The sequence below is a fragment of the Pelodiscus sinensis genome, chromosome 19, assembly GCF_052426305.1.
Source record: "Pelodiscus sinensis isolate ZL-2025 chromosome 19, ASM5242630v1, whole genome shotgun sequence".
Taxonomy (NCBI): Eukaryota; Metazoa; Chordata; order Testudines; family Trionychidae; genus Pelodiscus; species Pelodiscus sinensis.
The window spans coordinates 27,182,308-27,204,355 of NC_143070.1; the positions used below are offsets into that span (position 1 = coordinate 27,182,308).

The 22,048-nt window shown below is 54.1% G+C and overlaps 7 non-coding genes across 7 annotated transcripts; 2 read left to right on the top strand and 5 right to left on the bottom strand.

Annotated features, from left to right (window-relative positions):
- Window positions 1-572: 572 nt before the first annotated feature.
- Window positions 573-644, bottom strand: TRNAG-UCC (transfer RNA glycine (anticodon UCC)). The gene has a single exon. It is a non-coding gene; the product is annotated as a tRNA-Gly (tRNA).
- Window positions 645-3,715: 3,071 nt separating this feature from the next.
- Window positions 3,716-3,789, top strand: TRNAT-UGU (transfer RNA threonine (anticodon UGU)). Its single transcript has one exon. It is a non-coding gene; the product is annotated as a tRNA-Thr (tRNA).
- Window positions 3,790-6,444: 2,655 nt separating this feature from the next.
- TRNAK-CUU (transfer RNA lysine (anticodon CUU)) lies at window positions 6,445-6,517 on the bottom strand. The gene has a single exon. It is a non-coding gene; the product is annotated as a tRNA-Lys (tRNA).
- Window positions 6,518-9,418: 2,901 nt separating this feature from the next.
- Window positions 9,419-9,491, top strand: TRNAR-CCU (transfer RNA arginine (anticodon CCU)). Its single transcript has one exon. It is a non-coding gene; the product is annotated as a tRNA-Arg (tRNA).
- A 2,893-nt stretch (window positions 9,492-12,384) lies between these two features.
- On the bottom strand, window positions 12,385-12,457 carry TRNAR-CCU (transfer RNA arginine (anticodon CCU)). The gene has a single exon. It is a non-coding gene; the product is annotated as a tRNA-Arg (tRNA).
- A 2,883-nt stretch (window positions 12,458-15,340) lies between these two features.
- Window positions 15,341-15,504, bottom strand: LOC149522577 (U1 spliceosomal RNA). The gene has a single exon (XR_016347459.1). It is a non-coding gene; the product is annotated as a U1 spliceosomal RNA (small nuclear RNA).
- A 1,097-nt stretch (window positions 15,505-16,601) lies between these two features.
- Window positions 16,602-16,717, bottom strand: LOC142821678 (U5 spliceosomal RNA). The gene has a single exon (XR_012898366.2). It is a non-coding gene; the product is annotated as a U5 spliceosomal RNA (small nuclear RNA).
- Between the last annotated feature and the right edge of the window lie 5,331 nt (window positions 16,718-22,048).

Genomic DNA, 22,048 nt, shown 5'->3' on the forward strand with positions numbered 1-22,048 from the left:
GCCCAGGTCATGGGTACAAGCCCCTGGAGACCCCACAACAGCCAAATTAGTTTTGTTTGAGCTGCTCCCCACGAAAAGCGGTGAGAGGGAGCCCTTGGCTGTGGGACCCACTTGTGCCTGTTGTTCAGGGTTAAATAAGTTCTTCCCCAGGAGGCTGCCTGTTCCCTTCCCACCTTGCATTGGCTGGGAATCAAATCAAGCAAGGGGCAGCAAACACCAGGCACCATCATAGTCTGGGCCACAGATAACGACCCTCTTGGAGCTGTGATCCCAGGAGGAGTCTCTGAAGGCCCTGCAGTCCATGCGGAGGAATGCCGACATTTTTGGCCAAATGGCCAATGGTCTAGCAAAGAAAGGCCACCTCCCTCCTACCCCCGCATCCTACCAAGTCAGAGCCAAGGTCAAGGAATTGCGGCAGGGGTATGTGAGGGAGGAACCACATTACTGTGCACGCTCTCGGAGAGGATGAAGAGCGGTGAGAGGCAGCCCGCAGCTGCAGAACCCATTTGTGCCTGTTTTTTCAGTGTTCAAATAAAAGTTCAGCAAGAAGCTTTGTTGCTCCCTCTTTACACTGCATTGGCTGGGAATCGAACCCAGGTCAACTGCTTGGAAGGCAGCAATGCTCTCCACTATACCACCAGTGCCTGCATGAAAAGTTGCTGGGAAAATTAGTTAGGAAATCCTACATCTGCCATGAGGCTGGCCAGAGGCGAGAGGGTGCCTGTGTGGTTTGGGTAAAGCAGAACTTCTTGGCTATTAGGCAGAGACCAGAAGTGGTGACTCTGGGGTAGTAGCTGCCCTGCACTCTCCGTGGTGTGAGGAGCTGGGCAGGAGAGGAGTCCCAGAGGTTGTTGGGTGGGAGAGTAGAGTTTATCAGACTTTGGGCTAAGCTCTAGAGCAGCCAAGGGAGAGGTGGGGAAGTGACTTCTGGATACTCTGTGTGGCCCAGGGATGCGGACCAAGAGCCGTCCTTGTGTTTTTTGCCGTAAAGTGTTGTTTCTGGGTCCTTTGCCTAAGATGGAGCACTTCTTCCTTTTGGAGAGCCATTTCTCAGGCACAAGCCCCCAGAGACCCCTCCTGGGACACATCACAGGACCAAGCAAGAGGCAGGGGATGCAGGAGGACTCCCAAACGGCTTCAGGCAGCGGGGAGGGAACATCAGGTGAGTGCTGGGAGGTTGCAACACCCAGGACATGTCGACACTTGCAGTCTCCTTCAAGAGAGGGATGCAAATGGAGACATTCAAAATTGTAAATGAAACCGGGATTTAAATATCTGGCGCTATATTTGCATAATCGTGTCCGGGTGCTGTTTCAAAATACTTTATTATGAAATAAAAAACACCGTTTAGATGCAGTTATTTGGGGAGAAAACCCTTCTTCCGAAATAACCCTTAAACTCTGCCCTCTAGTCTGGACCTAACAGCGTGTCAGCGTTTGCTAGTCGGGGCTCTGGACAGCACCTGCACAGAGGGAGATGGCAACTGCGGGACGCCCTGGCCAACTGTCCCAATGTCTCACAGCAGAAAAGAAAACAAAAGAGGCCAATGCAAACAGCCCCCTGGCAGTGAGGGAGTCAGCACATCGGTGGGTGGGGCAGGGAGCTGGGGGCAGAGCTGGGCTCTAACTCGCTGGGTGACCTTGGCCCATTCAGTGAATCTCTCCCTGCCTCCATGGCCCTGTCTGTACAGCAGGGACAGCAACACTCACAGGCCCCGTAGAAGGGGGGCTGGTTTAATGCTTCACCCCAGGGCCCAGCAATGAGCCCCCAAGCTTGCCCTGTTCTGGAGCCAGGTTTGCTGTGTGAATTCTGTGGGGCGGGTGAGGTCAGGTCTGGGCACTGGGATTAGTTACCACTTTCCCTGATCCTGGGACACTGCTGACTTCACAGCTGTGGTGGTCAAGTGGTTAAGGCGTTGCACTAGAAATCCAATAGGGTTTCTCTGCGCAGGTTCAAATCATGCTCACAGGGATGCCTGTGTTTTGGCCACACCCCTACCCAGGGCAACAAGCTGCACAACCCCTGAGCCACTCTCCCTGCCCCCAGTCAATCCCTTTCTGCGCCTTCCGAGAGAGACACTGGGTCTGGTGCCTCGTTATAGGTCCCTGGGCTCTAGGGAAACTCTCAGCTCCTGCAGCCTCTGCCCCTTGCTCAGCACCCCATGGCTCAGCCCTACCCTTGGGTGCTGCCCTGCTCTAGTGTGTGATAGGAGTTGAGTGAGAGGATGGAGCGTCTGGGCCTGCCCCCAAAGGTCCATCCATGAAGGGCAGAAATGCTGGGGATATGATGTGGGTCACTCCTCCCGAGGCACACAGCCCCCCCCCCCCCCCTGTGTTGGGAGCAAAGGGTCTAGAGAAGTATTGGGGGGAGTTCCTGGTCTTCCTGCTTCAGGATGACAATCTGCTCATGCAGGCAGTGCTGCCAGGTGCTAAGTTCCCAACACTGGGCTGAAAAGTACAACCACTGTCGGGTGTAACGCAGTGGTAGTGTTTGAGTGCCGATTGTAGACGTCCTTGGTTCAATCTCAAGTGCCCCCTTAATAAGTTGATTATCCTAAGTGAAACATTTGCACCTCCAGGTGTGTCAGTCATGGATTTCTATTGTACAGGGATTCTTAAAATGTCAGCAAACCCCTCGTGTGTTCTTGTGCCAATGCATGTAAACCAGGCAGACGGGTCCCTCAACTGAAACCAGCTCAAACCTGCTGGGTGTCTGGTTTCTATTCCCATCAGTTGAGCAAGGCTGAGATCTGAACGCCCATTGGCTGTTCTGTACAGAAGAACAAGAACCACGTCCAGCTGGAGAGGAATTGCTGTGATCAATCTTCTGGAACTTGATTCAACGAGTCAAACTAAGACTCACTAAATCAAACCCAGAGGGCACCCCACCAGCATCCTGCACTTCTGCTCTTTGCTCCCTTTGGCTTCCTGCTGTGGGGACAAGGCAAAGTTCAACTGAAGGAAGCCGACTCCAGGTACAGATGGAGGGATGGTAGGAAAAGCAGACACATTGGTCAGGCACCGCTGGTTTCATGCACACTCAGCCTCACCTACAGCTGGGAGGCAGTTTGCAGTGAGCTGAAAAGAAACTGGCCGACAGAACCAAGGTTCAGGATATTTCTGGGTCCAGATGTGCAAACAGCTGGCAGTCAAGCTAGTTGCCCTTGTTAGGGGTATGACCAAAACACAGGCCTCAGTGTGAGCAAGATTCAACCCTGCACAGGGAAAAACTTTTGGATTTTTAAGCCAACTCCTTAACCACTTGGCCATCATTACTGTAAGAGACCGTTCTCCTGTACTTATATGTGAACAAAAAATTTGTGACTTGCTCGTTGGCCAATTCGGATTGCTACAGGACAAAGGAATTCTTTCTTAATTCTGTGCCCTCAGGAAGGGACCGACCCAAGGAGGCCAGGCCCCCACCTGGGGTCTCCAACCCAAACTGTGAGACCCAAGGGCTTACAATCCAGATGATCCGTGTTTGCTGCACTTATCCCTTCCCCCAGCAACACTAAATCTCAAGGCCAACTCCACAGTCCCAGCGGCTGGGGGAGACGTGCATGTCAGAGCCTCTGCCCACTGAGCTGTAGCCTTCTGTGCCCAGGGAGCCAGACACTGCCAGGGCTGGAGGGAAATGGGGATTGGCTGCACTTTGGGAGTCAAAGGTGTTGTCTGGGACCATAGAATAGAACAGTTTTAGATCCTGCCCTGCAGAGGGCACCATGGCTTAGCTGGCTAAAGCACCTGTCTTGTAAGCAGGAGATCCTGGGTTCAACTCCCAGTGGTGCCTTGCTGTGGCCTTTGTTCACCTTTTCCTATGTCCTTCTGGGACATAGAAGAGGCCTCCCCTGGCCACCCATGGAACTGCTGGTTCAGGAAAGGCTGATTGGGGAGGCTCATTAGGGAGAAGGAAACCAGAAACCTGGAGCAGGTGCAGAGATGACTAGTACTGGCCAGGCAGGGCTCTGACTCCCACTGTAAGTCCCTGGGTGCCACACATGGGCCAGTGAGTACTGCTCCATGGTCGCCCCAGTGCTCTGGGTGCGAGAGACGTGCCTGTAACTCCCTGCTGGGAGCGTGGGCCCTGCCCTGCCTGGTGAGGGAGGGGACAAACACAGGGCTGGTTGACAGGGGCTCTGACACTCCAGCATCGGGGTCGTCCAGCCCGTCAGACGGATTTAAACCAGGCCGGTCGGAGCCTCCTGCGCTCGCCAAGGGGGATTCTGCACTTGCTGCCTTGGGAGCCAGGGTCACATTGCAGAGCTCCTCCAGGGATGTCCCATGGCACCACCAGCCCAGCCCCAGCCGCTCTCCCTGCCCTCAGCAACGTGGCTGCGTCTTATCCTTCCCCTTCAGTGACAACTGCCCATTCCCCACCAGCCCCAGACCCTGTGGGACCCGCTCCCTTCCCCAGGAGCAGTGAGTGCCAGCACGGCTCCCTGATGAGGCTGCGGCTGTGGGAACAAGCCCCTGGCTTTGGGAGGGAGATGAGATGTCAAGGTGTTGAGTTTCACCCTTTGGGGCAGCTGGAGGTGCCTCCTGAGAGGTGGTTTTCAGAGGGGTGTGATCAGCCCCTCCCCTCCCCCGTGTTTCTGGCTCCTTCCAACGGCTTGAATCTGGCACCTAAAAATTGAGGAATGTGCATTTGGAAGAGGGAATTTCTGTCTCTGTTATCTTTAGTGTGCCCCAGTAGCTTAATGGACAAAGCAATGGCTTCTTAAACCAGGGATTGTGGATTCAAGTCCCACCTGGGTTGACAGTTGTGATGTTTCCTGGTAGGTGGAGAGTCTCTTTGGCTTCCTCTTTGCCATGTTACCTGTGAGATGTTTCAACACTGGGCCAGTGTCCCCTGGAACTGCCATTTCCCCCAGACAGGACCCCTCAGGAGCAGACAGTGACACTGGTGTTAGGCGCAGACAGGAGGAGAGTGTTTGCTAAAAGCTGAGCTGTGCACAGTGAGGTCACTTGCAGAGATGCAGGCGCTGGCGTCTCTGTATGCGCCTTGGCACCTGTTACCCATCGGTACCCGCCACCTCTCACCCCCTGCCAGCACCCAGACAGAAGGCCAGTGCACACAGAGCCAGTGACCGTAGCGAGGGAGGCGGTTGCAGCACAATTCCAGGCCTGGGGCCCATTGAACAACTGTTTGAAATATTTTTAAAACAAAAAAATATGAAAAACTTTAGGCTCCATCTGCACTGCAGGCTTCTTGACCAAGAACTGTTTTGGGCAAGAGTTCTTGTGCAAGAGCACATCCACAGTGCTGTGTGCTTTGGTACAGGAGGGCAGGGTAGCTCAGTTGTTTGAATGTTAGTGTGCTAAACCCAGGGTTATGAGCTCAATCCTTGAGGTAACCATTTAGGGATCTGGGGCAAATCTGTCAGGGATGGCTCTTGGAGCTTCCATGAGCACAAAGACAGAATTAGCTGACCTCTCAAGGCTCCTTCCAGCTCTATGAGGTGGTTTATCTCCTTATAAAGAGCATGCATAGACACTCTCTTGTGCAAGAAAGCTCTAATGGCTATTTTAGCCATAGGGGTTTCTGGCGCAAGAAATCCCTCTTGCCTGTGCACACTGCCTTCTTGTGCAAGAGGGCTTATCCGTTATGGGGAGAGGAATAATTCTTGCACAAGAAGCCCTCTTTTCCAATGGTTTACTGCACATTTTCTTGTGCAAGAATGCACATGCAGGGTAAACACTCCGCTAGTTTTTGTACAAGAACGTCCAGTCTTGTGCAAAAAGCCCACAGCAGAGACCATAGGTGTGCAGTGTGAAAAACCTCACAACAGCAAGCCCACTCCAGGAGGTCCCATGGAGATTTGAAAATAGCTTGCAGGATTCAAAGTCCTGAGTGCTGCCCCTTACACCATGGGACCAATATGGCTCAGTGGGCGTGGGGACCTGGGATATTCAGTTTTCCAGCTGGCCTCTGCACTCCTGGCTTCCCTCCTGCTGCTTCCTCCCTCTGGCTACGACTACACAGCACATTGATTTTGGAATAAGCTGGTCTCGAATAGTGATTCCAAAATAGCTTATTTCGAACTAGCACGTCTACACTGCAGGGAAACCTCAGAATAGTCTGTGGCAGGCTCCTCAGTGTACACGAGCTACCTCGATTTAGAGCCCTGGGAAGAATAACTCAGACTGGCCCCGGGGAGAGGCTAGTTCAAACTAGCAGCAGTGGCCCATCTACACAGGCCTTATTTTGAAATAGCTAATTTGGAACAGGTGTTATTCTTCGTAGAATGAGGTTTGCAGAAGTCGGAATAAGCCGCCTGTTACTTCAGAATTATTTCAAACTAACGGAATTGCTGTGTAGACTCTTTATTCTCTCTTTGGTTCTACTAAAGCTGGACCCCAGGACTAGACTTTTTCTTTCTAAAACCCTGATGAAAAGTGAGAGCCAATTGCTCGCAGGCTGAGAATGCAAGTTAAGGAAAGGCACCGCCCAGCATGGGGCTTGAACCCATGACTCTGAGATTAAGAGTCTCATGCTCTACCAACTGAGCTAGCCAGGCTGTGTAGGAAAAGTTTCCTAATATCCCATCTCAGGGTAACAGGAGCCAAGTGTTCTCCACTGCCTAACTCAAGGCTCTTTCTTGCCCCTAATTGGGGCTCTGGTCTGTGGAGAGGTTTGAACTCGAACCCCACTCCCGACACACCCACTTCTTTCCCCACAAGGAACGGCCCCATTTCCATCTCTCCAGGGACAGGAGAAGGGCTCTGGCCTGTTCTCTGCAAAATGCTCAGCATGTTTCATTTTCTGCAGGAATGAGTGGGATCCATGCGCCCTGTTCCCCACTGAGAGGTATGTGTCCTCTTCCCCCCTTTCCACAGACACAGCAGGCCAGGGGGCTATGAGCCTCCAGAGGCCCCTTCCTACTTGGCCTCCCACAAAGCTGGGGTGAAAAGCTGCTAGACCCCAGAGGTAGCAGGATTCACTCCCATCTTCTCCTGCCCGTGCCCTGGTACTGAGGGGCCGGCCTCTTTCCTGCTGCCCCAACTCTTATTCCCACAATGCACTTTGTGCAGGGGCCATTGGTCTTTCTGCCAAGGTGCGTGGCTGGGAGCCAGGACTCAGGACCCTTCCCCCACTCCCCCCTCTGACTTGCTCACACTGTCTGGCTGCCTCCAGCACGGGCTGAGCTCAGGGGTCAGGTGGGTGACCTGCCCTGCAGCTGTGATGGCATCAGGCCCTTCCCGCCGGCCTGCTCCGTCTGGAGATGGAGCTCCAGTGGCCTCAGACACCCAGCAAGAGGAACAAAACTCTCTCCATTGAACCTCAGGGCATGGAAGCTGAAGCACCTGAGCCTTGTAACAACCAGCTAAGTCTCAGTAGGTCCCACTCTGAGATTTGAACTCAGATTGCAGGACTCAGAGTCCTGAGTACTGCTCCTTACACCATAGGACCTGTGATGTGAAAGTGCAGTGGGCACCTCTGACTCTCAGCTCTCAGGCTGGCCTCTGCTCTCCTGGCTCCCTACAGCTGCTTCATCTCCCAGGACTCCCTGTAAGAAATGTGTCACTTTCACCGCTGGGAGCAGCTCAGCCATGCAAAGGGGCTGCTTGGGGCAGGACATTAGCCCTGGATGGCTGGGGTGGGTGTGGCAGTGACATCACAAGGGCCTTTTGCAGCCCCTCAGCTTATTGGCTAAAGGAGGTTGGGAGGTGGTGACCTCACAGAGAGTCCATGACAGTGGCCAGGTGGACTCCAGCCCTCCTGGGGCAGGCTATGGCAGAGGTTGCAGGATTCACTCCCGTCTTCTCCTGCCTGCACCCTGGTGCTGAGGGGCCGGCCCCTTTCCTGCTGCCCCAACTCTTATTCCCACAATGCATTTTGTGCAGGGGCCATTGGTCCTTCTGCCAAGGTGTGTGGTTGGGAGCCAGGACTCAGGACCCTTCCTAAAATATAGAAATCCCCCGCCTTCCCTGGGGGCCAGGTGAGTGACTTGCCTTGCATATGTGACAGCATCAGATCCCTCCCACCCGTCTGCTCAGTGTGCAGACCAAGCCCAAGGGTAGCACCTGGGTTGTGTGTTACACAAAAGCCTCTTGTTCCCTGCTCAGTTCCCAACATTGGCTGCTGATGCTAATTTCCATGGGGGTGTAGCTCAGTGGTAGAGTCTTTGACTGCAGATCAACTGGTCCTTGTCTCAACTCCAAGTGCCCCCTTGGAAAAAATTCCTTCTAGTGTAAACATTTTCCTTTCCAGTTCCATCACACTCTGGCTTCACATTGCTTGAGGTTCTTGACATTAATAAGATCCCTTAATGCAGAGCTACTCAACTTTGGGATCCCTGGCAGCCATAATCAAAGGCATTTAACCAGGATGGACAGGGCAGGTGTCCCTAGCTGGTGTATTCCAGAAGCTGGGAATGGGTGACGGGAGGGATCATTTAATAACTGTCTGTCCTGAGGATTCCCTCCGGACAATGAGATTGGCTGCTGTTGTGAGACAGGATCCTGAGCTAGCTGGACAACTGGCATGGCCCAGTCTGGCTGCTTTGATGTTCTGTTTGGTTTCTGTTCTTGTCCCCTCTGGGCAAGGGAGAAGTGACCCCTCATCCTGCGAAAGGCTAGTGCTGGTGAGCAAAGAAGCATGTGTCCTGTGTCCTATATTGTATTATTGTAGTAATAAACCTTTAGATGGTAGATGCTTAAGGATTGGCTCAGCGTGATTTGTGGGTAAGATCCAGAGGGTAAATTGACCAGGATTCTGGCTTAAAGGTGAGTTCAAGGGGAAACCTCACAAAGGAGATTCCAGGCAGCCAGGACATGGGGGTCTCTGAGGTTGCTCTGTGAGGTCACTGCTTCCCAGCCAATGAGCTGAGGTGCTGTAAAAGTTCCTTGTGATGTCACTGCTACCTTGCAGGCTCATGTCCTGCCCCTGGCCAGCCCCTTGGCATGTGTGAGCTGCTCTCCCTGCCCCCCTCACTCAGGGCTGGTTCTGGGGCTCAAGCAGGGAACATCAGAGGCTGCTCAGGGGGCCACATTGCTAGGCCAGGGGCCCTCCTGTGGGGCTGTGAGTGTTGCTGTCCCTGCTGTACAGACACGACCATAGAGTCTCAGGAGGCTGCAGTGGTGGGAGACACTTCCCTGGTTTCGGGAGGGAGACGAGATTTCAAGGCCCATGATTTGGAGCCAGCTACAGATACCCACGAGGAGCAATGGTAGTTCGAACTAGGAACGGGGTTCGAACGAGCGGGGATTTAAAAATGGCAGTGCCCCGCTTATGCAAATGAAATTCAAATCCCGGGCTTCATTTGCAATTGCGGTATGCCTACATTACCCCACTAGTTTGAACTAGGGGGTAGTGTAGACATACCCTGGCTTCTTCAAAGGGGCTTCATTAGGAGCTAAAAGTTGAAGAAGAGCCATTTAGAAGGGTGAATTTCTTTCCCTGGCAGAGTTTTCTCTGTGCCCCAGTGGCCTAATGGACAAGGCACTGGCCTCCTAAGCCAGGGATTGTGGGTTCAAGTCCCACCTGGGGTGACAGTTTCTCTCACTGACGAAGAATTTACCCTCCTTTGGTCTCTGAAACAGTGAGCAAGGATGCTGCACAGTTGCTGTCTTCGTCACTGTTCCAGGAATAGAGTGAGTTTTGCCCTGGGCACCAATATTGAGGGTGTGTGCACCTGTTTGTGTGTGAGCCCCCCTGGCACCCATTGGCTCCTGCTGAGGAGGGGAAGGTTCCCTGGCCCCATAGCTCCTCCTGGGGAGGGCTGGAGGGACCCCTGGTCTGGTATTTCCTACTGGGGAGGGTTGGAGGGACCCCAAGCCCTATAGCGGGTCAGAGTCCCGCCTGGCAGGATACAGTTTCAGTTTTTCCCTGGTGGATGCTCCAGACATGAGGGATGCCAGTGCACTGGCCCAGGCCGGGCCGGCAGTGATGGTTTTTACGCATGCAGGGAAATTCCCCGGCTTCTCCCCCTCACAGAGCTGCTGCCTCTCCGGGAGGCGGATGAACTGCAGGTGCGGGACAGCTCCCTGCCAGCAGGGACAGCAGCCAAGGCACCAAATATGGCTGGGTCTGCAGCCAGTGTTGGGAACTGGCAGGGAACAGGAGGCTTTTGAGTCACACACGTCTCAGGTAGGACTGTGACTGGTCCAAGCAAGGAATGTGTCTTGGGGCTAGTTTAGTGACACCCCAAGGCCGTGTCTACACAATGGCTGTGTCTAGATTTCATCCCTTTTCTGTAAAAGGTGGGGGAATTAGCTCAAGTGGTAGAGCGCTTGCTTTGCATGAGACGGGCAGTGGGATCGACACCCACATTCTCCAGTGATAGACATTTGCTTTTTCCTTGTTTTACAGGCAGAGACAACAAGGGGGCTAAGTGCTTCTAGGGGCCTCTTTGCAAAAGGCAGGGGGCTGGTTTCTGCAGTGCACTGGGTGTCACGTTTGCCGGGCATAGAAAAGTTCCCTGGCTAAAAGCCAGACAGGCAACCTCCCAGCACACACCTGATGTTCCCTCCCCGCTGCCTGAAGACGTTTGGGAGTCCTCCTGCGTCTCCTGGAGTGGCAGCCCATCAGCGTTGTCATCCTGAAGCTGCAGCTGCTGCTGCTGCTGCCCAGGTATTTCCATCCCAGACTCCACAACTATCCCTGGAGACAGGGGCTCCCCACACCCCGGGATTCGGTCCAGTTCCTCACAGTATGCACAGTGCTGCGGTGCTTCCCCAGAGCGGGACCTCACAGGCCCTCACGTACCCCTCCCGCAATTCGTTGACCTTGGGTCTGACTTGGTTTAGGATGCAGGAGGGGGGAGACGACCTTTCTCTGCAAGGCCATCAGCCATTGGGCCATAGGTTAGATAATTTCATGGAGGTTAGGTCCATAAAAGCTATTAGCCAGGGGATAAAATGGTGTCCTTGGCCTCTGTTTGTCAGAGGCTGGAGAGAGATGGCAGGAGACAAATCTCTTGATCATTGTCTTCGGTCCACCCCCTCTGGGGCACCTGGTGCTGGCCACTGTCGGCAGACAGGACACTGGGCTAGACGGACCTTTGGTCTGACCCAGTACGGCCGTTCTTATGTTTTTATGTTTATAAACGTCCACATTCCTCCTCCTGGACTGCCGGGCCTGCAGAGACTCCCCCTCGGATCACAGCTCCAAGAGGATCTTTATCTCTGGCCCAGACACTGACAGTGCCCAGTGTTTCTGCCCCTTGTTTGGTCCTGTGATGTGTCCCTGGAGGGGTCTCTGGGGGCTTGTGCCTGTGACATGACTCTCCGGAAGGCAGACGTGCTCCATCTTAGGCAAAGGACCCAGAAACAACACTTTACGGCAAAAAACACAAGGACGGCTCTTGATCCGCATCCCCAAGCCACACAGAGTATCCAGAAGTCACTTCCCCACCTCTCCCTTGGCTGCTCTAGAGCTTAGCCCAAAGTCTGATAAACTCTACTCTCCCACCCAACAACCTCTGGGACTCCTCTCCCGCCCGGCTCCTCACACCACGGAGAGTGCAGGGCAGCCACTCCCCCAGATTCACCACTTCTGGTCTTTGCCTAATGGCCCCTTTCAGGCCCTGGGTCAGCCAAGCAGTTCCATGGGTGGCCAGGGGAGGCCTCTTCTGTGTCCCAGAAGGACCTGGGAAAATGTGAGCAAAGGAAGCAACAAGGCACCACTGGGAGTTGAACCCAGGATCTCCTGTTTAAAAAAAGCAAGCTAAGCCATGGTGCCCCCCTCAAGCTGTTGGGTGAAACTGCTCTGTGGTCCCAGACAACACCTTTGACTCCCAAAGTGCAGCAATTTCCTTCCAGCCCTGGCAGTGTCTGCGGCTGAGCTGCACAAAGGAAGATACAAGATCCCTGCTGGGGTCTTTGCCGGATGAACGTGCCTGAGGAAAGAAGCTGGAAGCGCAACAGACACACAAAAGGGGATGAGGGACAGTTTGAGTCGCACACAAGGCTGGTGGCGCAGCTCAGCCAGGGACCTTATCCACTCACAGAGCTTCACAGCTTCTCCACGCCCCGAACCCCACCAGGCAAACTGCCCCATGGGCCTTGCCCGCACCATGCTCAGGGCCTGGGGATTTTCTGTCCTTTTGCCAGACCAAATAACTACCCCGTGCTCCTCTGGAGTCTCTGCCTTTCATGGGCCTTCTCATCCTCAGACTCCTCTTTGTCTCCAGACAGACCCTGCTCTGCTACAGCCACCTCTTGCTGTCTGTCACTCCTGGGCCTTCTAGAGTAAAATGTGCCCCTTCATTCTGACTTTGAATACCTGGGGTTTTAGGAACCAGATCTGCACCTAACACCAGCATTGGCTAGTGAGGGCTCTGGACAGCTTCTGCAGAGAAAGAAACAGTAACTGCAGAGTATCCTTGCCAACTATTTCAGAGAGTGGAGAAATGCAAACTCTTTGTCAGTGAAAGGAAACTGTCACCCCAGGTGGGACTCGAACCCACACTCCCTGGCTTAGGAGGCCAGTGCCTTGTCCGTTAGGCCACTGGGGCACACAGAAAAGCCTGCCAGGGAAAGAAATTCACCCTTCTAAATGGCCCTTCTTCAACTTTTAGCTCCTAATGAAGCCCCTTTGAAGAAGCCAGATACACAGGAAGGGCTGATCACACCCCTCTGAAAATCAGCTTTCCATGGGTATAGGCAGCTGGCTCCAAGTCATGGGCCTTGACATCTCGTCTCCCTCCCAAAAGCAGGGAAGTGTCTCCCACCGCTGCAGTCTCCTGATGCCCTATGGCCCTGTCTGTACAGCAGGGACAGCAACACTCACAGCCCCACAGGAGGGTCCCTGGCAGCCTCTGATGTTCCGTGTGTGAGCCCCAGAACCAGCCCTGAGTGATGGGGGCAGGGGGGGAGCAGCTCACACATGCCAAGGGGCTGGCCAGGGGCAGGACATGAGCCTGCCAGGCAGCAGTGACATCACAAGGAACTTTTACAGCACCTCAGCTTATTGGCTGGGAGGCAGTGACCTCACAGAGCAACCTTGGCAACAGCCAGGTGGGACAGGCTGCAGGGCTGGGGCATCTCAGAGACCCCCATGGCCTGGCTGCCTGGAATCTCCTTTGTGAAGTTTCCCCTTGAACTCACCTCTAAGGCAGCCTCAGACCAGAGCTCCCAGGACCCCTCTGCATGACTGTTGAAATGGTTTGCCGTGTGAATTCTGTGGGTCAGGTGACGTCAGGCCTTGGCACTGAGATTATTTACCAGTTTCCCTGGCCTACCTTGAAGTAGGAATAAGAGATCCTCCGGAATAGGGCTTTATTCCGGAGAATCGGGCCAGTCTAGACGCTTTTTTCTGGCTTTTCCCCAAGCTGGAAAAAAGCGGCGGACATCTTTATTTAAATCCCGCGGGGGATATTTAAATCCCCCGCGGATTTCCCTATTCTGAAGTTGAAAATTAGCATGCCCATTTCGGAAAAGGGGCCAGTGTAGACGTAGCCAATGGCTGTGTCTACACTGGCCATTTATTCCGGAAAATCAGCCGCTTTTCCGGAATAACTTGCCAGCTGTCTACACTGGCCGCTTGCTTTTCCGGAAAAGCAATGACGATCTAAGGTAAAATCGTCAGTGTTTTTCCGGAAAAACTATGCTGCTCCCATTCGGGCAAAAGTCCTTTTCCGGAAAAACTGTTCTGGAAAAGGGCCAGAGTAGACAGCCCAGTAGTCTTTTCCGCAAAAGAGCCCCAATCGCGAAAATGACGATCGGGGCTTTTTTGCGGAAAAGCGCGTCTACATTGGCCACGGATGCTTTTTCGGAAAAAATGCTTTTCCAGAAAAGCATCCTGCCAATCTAGACACGCTTTTTCCGGAAATACTTATAACGGAAAACTGGTCTGTTTTAAGCATTTCCGGAAAAGGGTGACAGTGTAGACATAGCCCCAGTAATCTGTTTCCTGGCAGCCGCTGAGTTGGGGCCTAGGCCGGAGGATGTTGCGAAGGCCGAGATACCGAGGCAGTGTGATGAAATGCATCCCCTCCCCCCCGTACTCAAGGAGCTGACTGGGGTGACATCTGAGACATGGAGGATTATTTCAGAAAACTCGCGGCAGGTGGGAGAGATTCCCGAAGAGGGGGAAGGGGCAACCTATCAAAAGGGTATATCTGCTGTCTTCAGGAAAGCTGTGGGTACCGTCTCACGTGACTTGCGCACGAACGCGCTCGCTAGCCAAACGCAAGCTAGACGGAGCTACCATCAGGGTGCTGCTAAAGGGTCAGAGATACCGTTCCCAGGGAATAGTTATCGCCGTAGTGCCCAGCCTCGCTGGAAGAGTGTAATGAGCGGGGGTCCGGCAGGGATTCCTTGTGGGCCCTGTTCCCTTCCTCGGCCATTCGGATGGGCGGCGTAGAGAGTACGCTTATCAAGACTGCGGAGGACCCCGAGCTGGGAGGGGGTTGCAGGTGCTGTGGAGGACGGGTTCCTCGCAATTCGGAATGATCTGGACAAAGCAGAGAAATGGTTTGGAGAGACTACGATGAAGTTCAATAAGGCCAAATGCAAAGTACTCCACTTACGAACGATCGATCCGTTGCTTGCGCCCGCGTGCACGGTGGCAGAGAGAGAGAGAGAGAGAGAGAGAGAGAGAATGGGAAACGGCTGTCTAGGAAGGAATACTGTGGACAAGAATCGGCACAGCAGGGGAGAGGCCCAGGGAGAGGCTGGCTGTCACAGCGGACCACGAGGTAAACGGGAGTTGAGAGCGGTAAACAGGTTGCCAGAGCAGCGAACATCGTTCTGGGGCGCGTTAGCGGAAGCAGCAGCGTCGTGCGCAAGACAGGAAAAGTAATTCTTCCGCTCTCCACGGTGAGGATTAGGCCTAGCTGGAGCATCGTGCCCTGTGGGCGGGAAGGGAGGCAGACTCATACAAATCAGAGACAGGGAATGCAGAAAAATGCAAGAGAAACTGACTGTGCAGGGTGTAGAAGATTGGAAGGGAGTCTGCCAGAGGGGAGCTGCTAAGAATTTTCAGGGCCATAAAAGGCTGCTAGGCAAAGAAGAGAGAACTTCTGGTTCTTCTGAAGCTCGGGGGGGTGGGGGGGGGGGAGGAGGCCAGGACGAGAAGCAAGGGGCTGGGGCTGCAGCGAGGGCCAGCAGGCCATTAGGGGAAACTTCCTGTAAGGCAAGCAGGGTGGCTGAAGAGGGGCATCAATAGCCTAGGAAATCAATGTGCTTTCCAGGAGATGGCAGAAGAAGCAGAAAAAGGAGCCCCCCCCCAGGGACCAGCCAAGCCAAGCCTTAGCACAGAACAGGGACCGAGCAGAGAAAAATGCAAAAAACTAGCAATGCTCGCCACAGAGAAAAAAAAGAGCAAAAACAAAAGCAGCAACATTTCTTCTCTGTTTGTCTTGGTCATCTATCAGTCTATTTTTTACAGTGAGCGCCAGGGGAAAGCATGAACACAGTCCCCCACTACCACAAATTATGCAGTTGAGTTTCCCACATTTGGGGAAATCACAGGGGTCAGCACACCCGCAGTGCAATGGATGAGCCTCACCCTGGGAAAACCACCTTCATGATCATGGTGTCTCCCCTGCCAGGTAAGTATGAGTTCCACCTGCACAACCACTGCCTGCCCCCCACCGCCCAAAGCCTCTCACATCACAGGGGACGCCGCCTTGCGCACCCACACCGCCGCGCCCCAAACACTCCCCTACTGCCCGCACCCGCCCCCAAGCCACCCCCGACACCCACACCGAGCCCCGCTTGCCCAAGGCGGGTCCCGCTCGCTAGCCCGCTCGCGCTCCCACAAGCCTCCGCTCGTGCCCACATCTGCATACGTACTCACGCCCCTCCGCCTCTCCGCCCGGGACACGCCCCTGCCTGCCTGTCTTCCCTGGGCCCGGAGCTCTCTCTCCTCTCCGGCCTGAGCCCCGCTTTGGAGGCGCTGCTGCACCCCGACTCCCGACCCCACCGGCACTCTCCCCGGCTGCGGCCCGCACACCCAGCAGGAGCTGGCTCGGACAGGAGCCGCCACTCAGGAGGCACTGTGTCCGTGCGGCTTCCGCTCTCGCCCCGATATCCCCGGTCCAACTGGGCCTGTCGCCCTCCGTAGCTGGGCGCATCCGGGCTGTGTCTACACTGGCCACTTATTCCGGAAAATCAGCCACTTTTCCGGAATAACTTGCCAGCTGTCTACACTGGCCCCTTGAATTTCCGGAAAAGCGCTGATGATCTACTGTAAGAAATCAGCCACTTTACCGGAAATACTATGCTGCTCCCGTTCGGGCAAAAGTCCTTTTTCCGGAAAACTGTTCCGGAAAAGGGCCACTGTAGACAGCACAGTAGAAAGCGATCGTGGCTTTTTTGCGGAAAAGCGAGTCTAGATTGGCACGGATGCTTTTCCGCAAAAAGTGCTTTTGGGGAAAAGTGTCCGTGCCAATCTAGATGCTCTGTTCCAAAAATGCTTTTAACAGAAAACTTTTCCATTAAAAGCATTCCGGAAAATCATGCCAGTCTAGATGTAGCCCCTCTTGTTAGCACTACATAGCTCTATTTTTTGTTTTAGCTGGACTAGACTAACACAACTACTACTATTAAAAAGGTAGCACATCATAAGGTACAACATTTTCAAATAAACACAGGCATCTACAGGCCTCATTACAAAAACTAATAGTTGAGTTCTGTTTTTTCACACCATTGAGTAGCTTCACCAGAGTGAAGCTTCAAAAAATTGAGTATAAACTCTTAAATGTTCCTCTCCACGGAAATCTTTAGTAAAAGGCAAAAGATGTATACAATCTGAAGAGAACCCAGAGTATACCACAGTTGCTGCAGAGGAACTGCCAGAAAAACGGCGTCTGTTTCTCAACTCACGGTGGCTACACCGGACCGTCTGCAAATCCCCACCCCTTCTGCAGCCTGTTGCTCTGCCGTGCTGATAGCCCGAGTTTTGCATGGGAGCCAGGGGCTTTAGGAGCAAACTCTGCCCCATGGACGCGGGTGGTGAATCACTGTGCCCAATGCATCGTGGGTATGTAAATGAGCACCCCGAGGTACGCCGAGTGCGCGGAGGAGCCCAGATCTCCGAGCTGCGGCTGCAGCCCCTAGCTTGCTGCCGCGGGCCGGGCTGGGCAGCTGCTGCTGGTCCCACCGCTGTTCCGGGTGCAGGCCGCGCGCTGGTTCCCCGTGGCCCCTTGGGCCAGTAGCTTGGGGGTGCCGGGCTCTGCGCTTCCCTCAGGAGGGGCAGGTGGGCTTGGGGCTCTGGTCGCTGCCACGTGTAAGGGCCGGGGCACGAGCCTCTGAACTGCCCCGGGGGAGGGTGGGTCAGCCACGGAGACTACAGAGGATCCAGCCCGCCCCGCGGCAGCAAAGTCCCCAGCCTCCAACGCTGCAGCCTGCACCTGTGGCCCTTCTCAGTAGCCCGCCCGCTGTGATCGAGCCAGACCCTGGGACACCCGAGTGCGATTCTCCCCCGCCTGGGCCAGCTGGTGCTGTCCCCGGTTTGCTCGCGCTGTTTAAACACCTCAGTCTCCGCCCCTAAAGGAGCCGGGTTGGTTCCAATCTTCTCAGGAACGTTCACAGCATGGAAAAGAACAGGAACAGCCGCACTGGTGACGAAACCCTAGACACCCCCTTCCTATTCCAAAGTGCAGCCATTCCCCATTCCCCTCCAGCTCTTGCTCTTGCCATGACTCAAGGCCTGCACAGCCCAAGACATTAGATTGGCAGCTGGTACCCAAAACCTTTCTGTCAATTGTAGCACCAGGCCCCAAAGGGACAGACCCAAGGCAGCCGCCTGGTCCTAAGGCCGGGCCTGCAGCCAGGGGGAGGGAGAAGAATCTCTCCTTTCAGCTGGAGTCAAATCAGCCACCTAAGGACACTTGCCGAGCACCCGCTACAGGCCTCTGCTCTGCCAGCTGAGCTATGGAAGGTGCCTGGGGCAGGCTGCTTTGCCCAGGTGGCCCTTGGACGAGTGCCAGGGCAAGAGCCCCCCGAAGGGGACGGCCTCCCAGGGGAGGGGCAGAGGAACCCAGCAGCACAGGGGTGTCACAGGCGCTTCACCCGCAGAAGGACCCTTGAGTGATCCAGGCAGAAACGCCGCGTCTCGCTCCCTGCAGCTCCCCTTGCTGCCCTGGCAGGCGCTGCCCCTTCTCCCACCGGCCTGGGCCTGGCCTCCCTCCCCCGCCCGGAACCACAGAAAGCCCCTTGGCGTGAGCCTGGGCAAGCCAGAGGCCTCAGGCCTGTCCCCTCTGAGGGGCTTGTGCCTCGGCCTCCTCTGCCCTTGGTGCCGGCTCTCCCGGCTGCCCCTGAGCGCTGCTGGGCAAAGGAGGCAGCAAGGCAGGAGAGGGGGGAGGAGCAAGTCCCGCTGAGGCCGACAGCTCGGGCTCAATCCTCCAGCCCCAGCACAAAACCTTCAGCCGGGCCCGTGTGGCTCCCTCCTGCCCCCGCACACGCTCACAGGGGGAAACGTGCCCCATGTTCCATCCCCGCGCCAGGCCTGGGCAACGGGCTCAGCCCTCGAGCAGCCCACAGGGCCTGTGAGGGATGGACTGAGAGCAGGGCCCCACTGACACCCCCCGTCCTGCCCCACTGGCCTGCGTGCGGCGCTGGCACGGGACAGGCAGGAACGGCAGCCGGGGAGAAAGCAGCTTGGACTGACGGGCGAGTCTCACTTGCTGACCAGACTCCCGGGCCCTAGGCTCTGGGGCCAGCCCCCCGTTGGGGGGCTCTTGCCCTGGCACTGGTCAAAAAGCCCACCTGGGCAAAGCAGCCTGCTGCAGGTACCATTACGTAGCTCAGCTGGCAGAGCAGAGGCCTGTAGCGGGTGCTCGGCAAGTGTCCTTAAGTTGCTGATTCAACTCCAGCTGAAAGAAGAGATTCTTCTCCCTCCCCCTGGCTACAGGCTTGGCCTTAGGACCAGGTGGCTGCCTTGGGTCTGTCCCTTTGGGGCCTGGTGCTACAATTGACAGAAAGGTTTTGGGTACCAGCTGCTGATCAAATGTTTTGGGCTGCACAGACCTTGAGTCATGGCAAGAGCTGGAGGGGAATGGGGAACGGCTGCAGTTTGGAACGGGAAGGGGGTGTCTGGCACCATAAAGTAGAACAGTTTCATGCCCCTTTTTAAGGAGGGCATCATGGCTTAGTTGGCTAAAGCACTTGCCCGTAAGTAGGAGATCCTGGGTTCAACTCCCAGTGGTGCCTTGTTGCCAGCCCAAAGGGTCTTTTCTTCCCACCATTCTTCAACATGTAGCTGGAGTTGGTTTTACCTTCAGCTGAGCTTGGTGGTGCCCTCACAGTGGGAGTAGGATAGTAGCAAAGAGCAGGAGGTACCCTAGGGGTTTGATTTAGTGCAGCTTAGCTAGATTTGCTAAATCAAGCTCTGGAAGATGGATTGCAGCAGCAATCTCCACCTGAGTGAAGACATGGCCTAATGGTGCAATTAGTTAGATGCCGACACTAACAGCCCCACTGCTGGTAACTCACAGAGGCTACATCTACACTAGAAGTTTTCTCCTTAAAAAATATGTTAATGAGGGACTCAATTGCATGAGTCACAATCTCATTTGCATATTTTCAGCCAATGGGCTTGTTGTGCAAAAACAAGTAGTGTGAACGTTTTTTTGCACAAAGCCCCTTTTTTCACAAGATTCTTATGCCCCCCAAAAAGAGGTATCCTGATCTTGCAGAAAAAGGGGGTTTTGCACAAAAAGAAAACTTCCACACTGCTTGTTTTTGCACAACAACCTCAGTGCAAAATCAGTTTGCCAGAAAATATGCAAATAAGATCATGACTCATGCAAATGAGACCCTCGTTAGCACCTTTTTTGCTGAGGAAATCCGTAGTGTAGACATAGCCGGAGATTCTGGTGCTGATCATGCAATAGAAGCACATTATGTTCAAACAGCTGCCATGTGAATGTACCTGAAAGTCACAAGGATCAATGATCTGTGTGAAAGGCAGGTGGCCAGTAATTAGAGCCCCAGGTATGTTGTGTGCACAAGGGACGGTAGGAATGTGCACCGGGCAGTCTGATAATGGTGTTTAGTGTGTGTTTGTAACAGGCTCCTGCCCATCTCCGGTAGATTTGGGCAACTCCTCCACCAATTGCAATACACACTAGGCCATTCCTCCCCAGCTGGGTCTGGTTCTTGTTCTTCTGCACAGCACAGCCCATGGAGACCAAGGACCTGCCATTGGGCTTCCAAATCACACCCTTGTCGAATGGATGGAAACAGAAACCAGACCCACAGCGGGTTTGAGCTGGCTCCAGCCGAGGGACGGGTTTGCCTGGTTTATGGGCATTGGCACAGGACAGCAGTAAGGGGTCATATTCATTTATAGAATCCAAAAAATAGAAATCTAGAATGTAATGGAATTGGAGAGAGAAATGTTTCCATTGAATGGTCAGTTGGATTTGAAGTAACACTCATATAATTTGTAGTCCATCACTGAGCTACTCTCCCCGAAGTTTGCACTGTTAGGAGTTGAGAAGGGAACAAGAGACTTTTGCAGCCCACACACCCCTGGGCCTGTCTCCATCACTTCTGCCTCTTCCAGGTGAAGGGAGGCCGCTGGGCCCAGCATCTTTTTACCCAACCAGGGCCGGCTTTTGGGGAGAGGGAGGGGCCACTGGAGCTGCTTGGTCCCCTGGCTGTGTCCATGGGGAGGTGGCTCTGCTGAAAGCCAGACTTGTTTTCCTATTGTTAGGCAGGACCCCGCAATCCATGTTCTCTCCTGCTTTTGTAGCCTCTGTTGCCTTCTGCAGGTGTCCCTTCTGATGGGACAGGCATGTTCTTTTCAGGGTCTGGGTACCATGTTGCCCTAGGAAGGGGTGTGGCCAAAACACAGGCTTTGCTGTGACCAGGATTTGAACATGCACAGGAAAACCCTATTGGATTTTATAAGGCCAACGCCTCAACAACTCGGTCATCACAGCTCTAAGTAACAGCAGGCCAGGGAAACTCATAAATAATCTCAGTGCCCAGGCCTGACTTCACCTGACCCACAGAATTCACTCAGCAAAACATTTCTCAGCAAACCATTTCAACAGTCATGCAGAGGAGTCCTGGCTGTTCTGGTCTGAGGCTGCCTTAGAGGGGAGTTCTGCTTCCAGGTCTCCCTCCTCCTTCTTGGTCTTCTTCCTTCCTTTCCCTCCTTCTTCCTCTTCTCATTTCCCCTTTTCCTTCTTCTCCCTGGTCTCCTTAGACCCCAGTTTATATAGTGAAAATTGAGTCCTACTTAACCAATTATTTTAATATGATTTTACTAACCAAAGCTAACATACTATTATGATTTACCTAACCAATCACACTCCACCACCTTTGTTGATTTTCCCCCAGCAAAATTAATGATACAGCCGACAGAAACAGCTACAATCCAGAGAGCGATCACACAGAGAAACAATAGGAAAGTGAAGAGAATTATAATAGAGTTCACGGGAAAACCTCACAAAAGAGATTCCAGGCAGCCAGGCCATGGGGGTCTCTGAAATTGCCCCTGTCCCACCTGGCTGTTGCCAAGGTTGCTCTGTGAGGTCACTGCCTCCCAGCCAATAAGCTGAAGTGCTGTAAAAGTTCCTTGTGATGTCACTGCTGCTTTGCAGGCTCATGTCCTGCCACTGGCCAGTCCCTTCACATGTGTGAGCTGCTCCCCCTCACTCAGGGCTGGTTCTGGGGCTCAAGCAGGGAACATCAGAGGCTGCTCAGGGGGCCACATTGCTAGGGCCAGGGGCCTTCCTGTGGGGCTGTGAGTGTTGCTGTCCCTGCTGTACAGACACGGCCATAGAGCCTCAGGAGGCTGCAGCGGTGGGAGACACTTCCCTGGTTTCGGGAGGGAGACGAGACGTCAAGGCCCATGACTCGGAGCCAGCTACAGATACCCATGGAAAGCTGATTTTCAGAGGGGTGTGATCAGCTCTTCCTGTGTATCTGGCTTCTTCAAAGGGGCTTAATCAGGAGCTAAAAGTTGAAGAAGGGAGATTTAGAAGGGAGAATTTCTTTCCCTGACAGTCTTTTCTGTGTGCCCCAGTGGCCTAATGGACAAAGCACTGGCTTCCTGAGCCAGGGATTGTTGGTTCAAGTCCCATCTGGGGTGACAGTTTCTCTCACTGGCAAAGAGTTTACATTCCTCTAGTCTCTGAAACAATTAG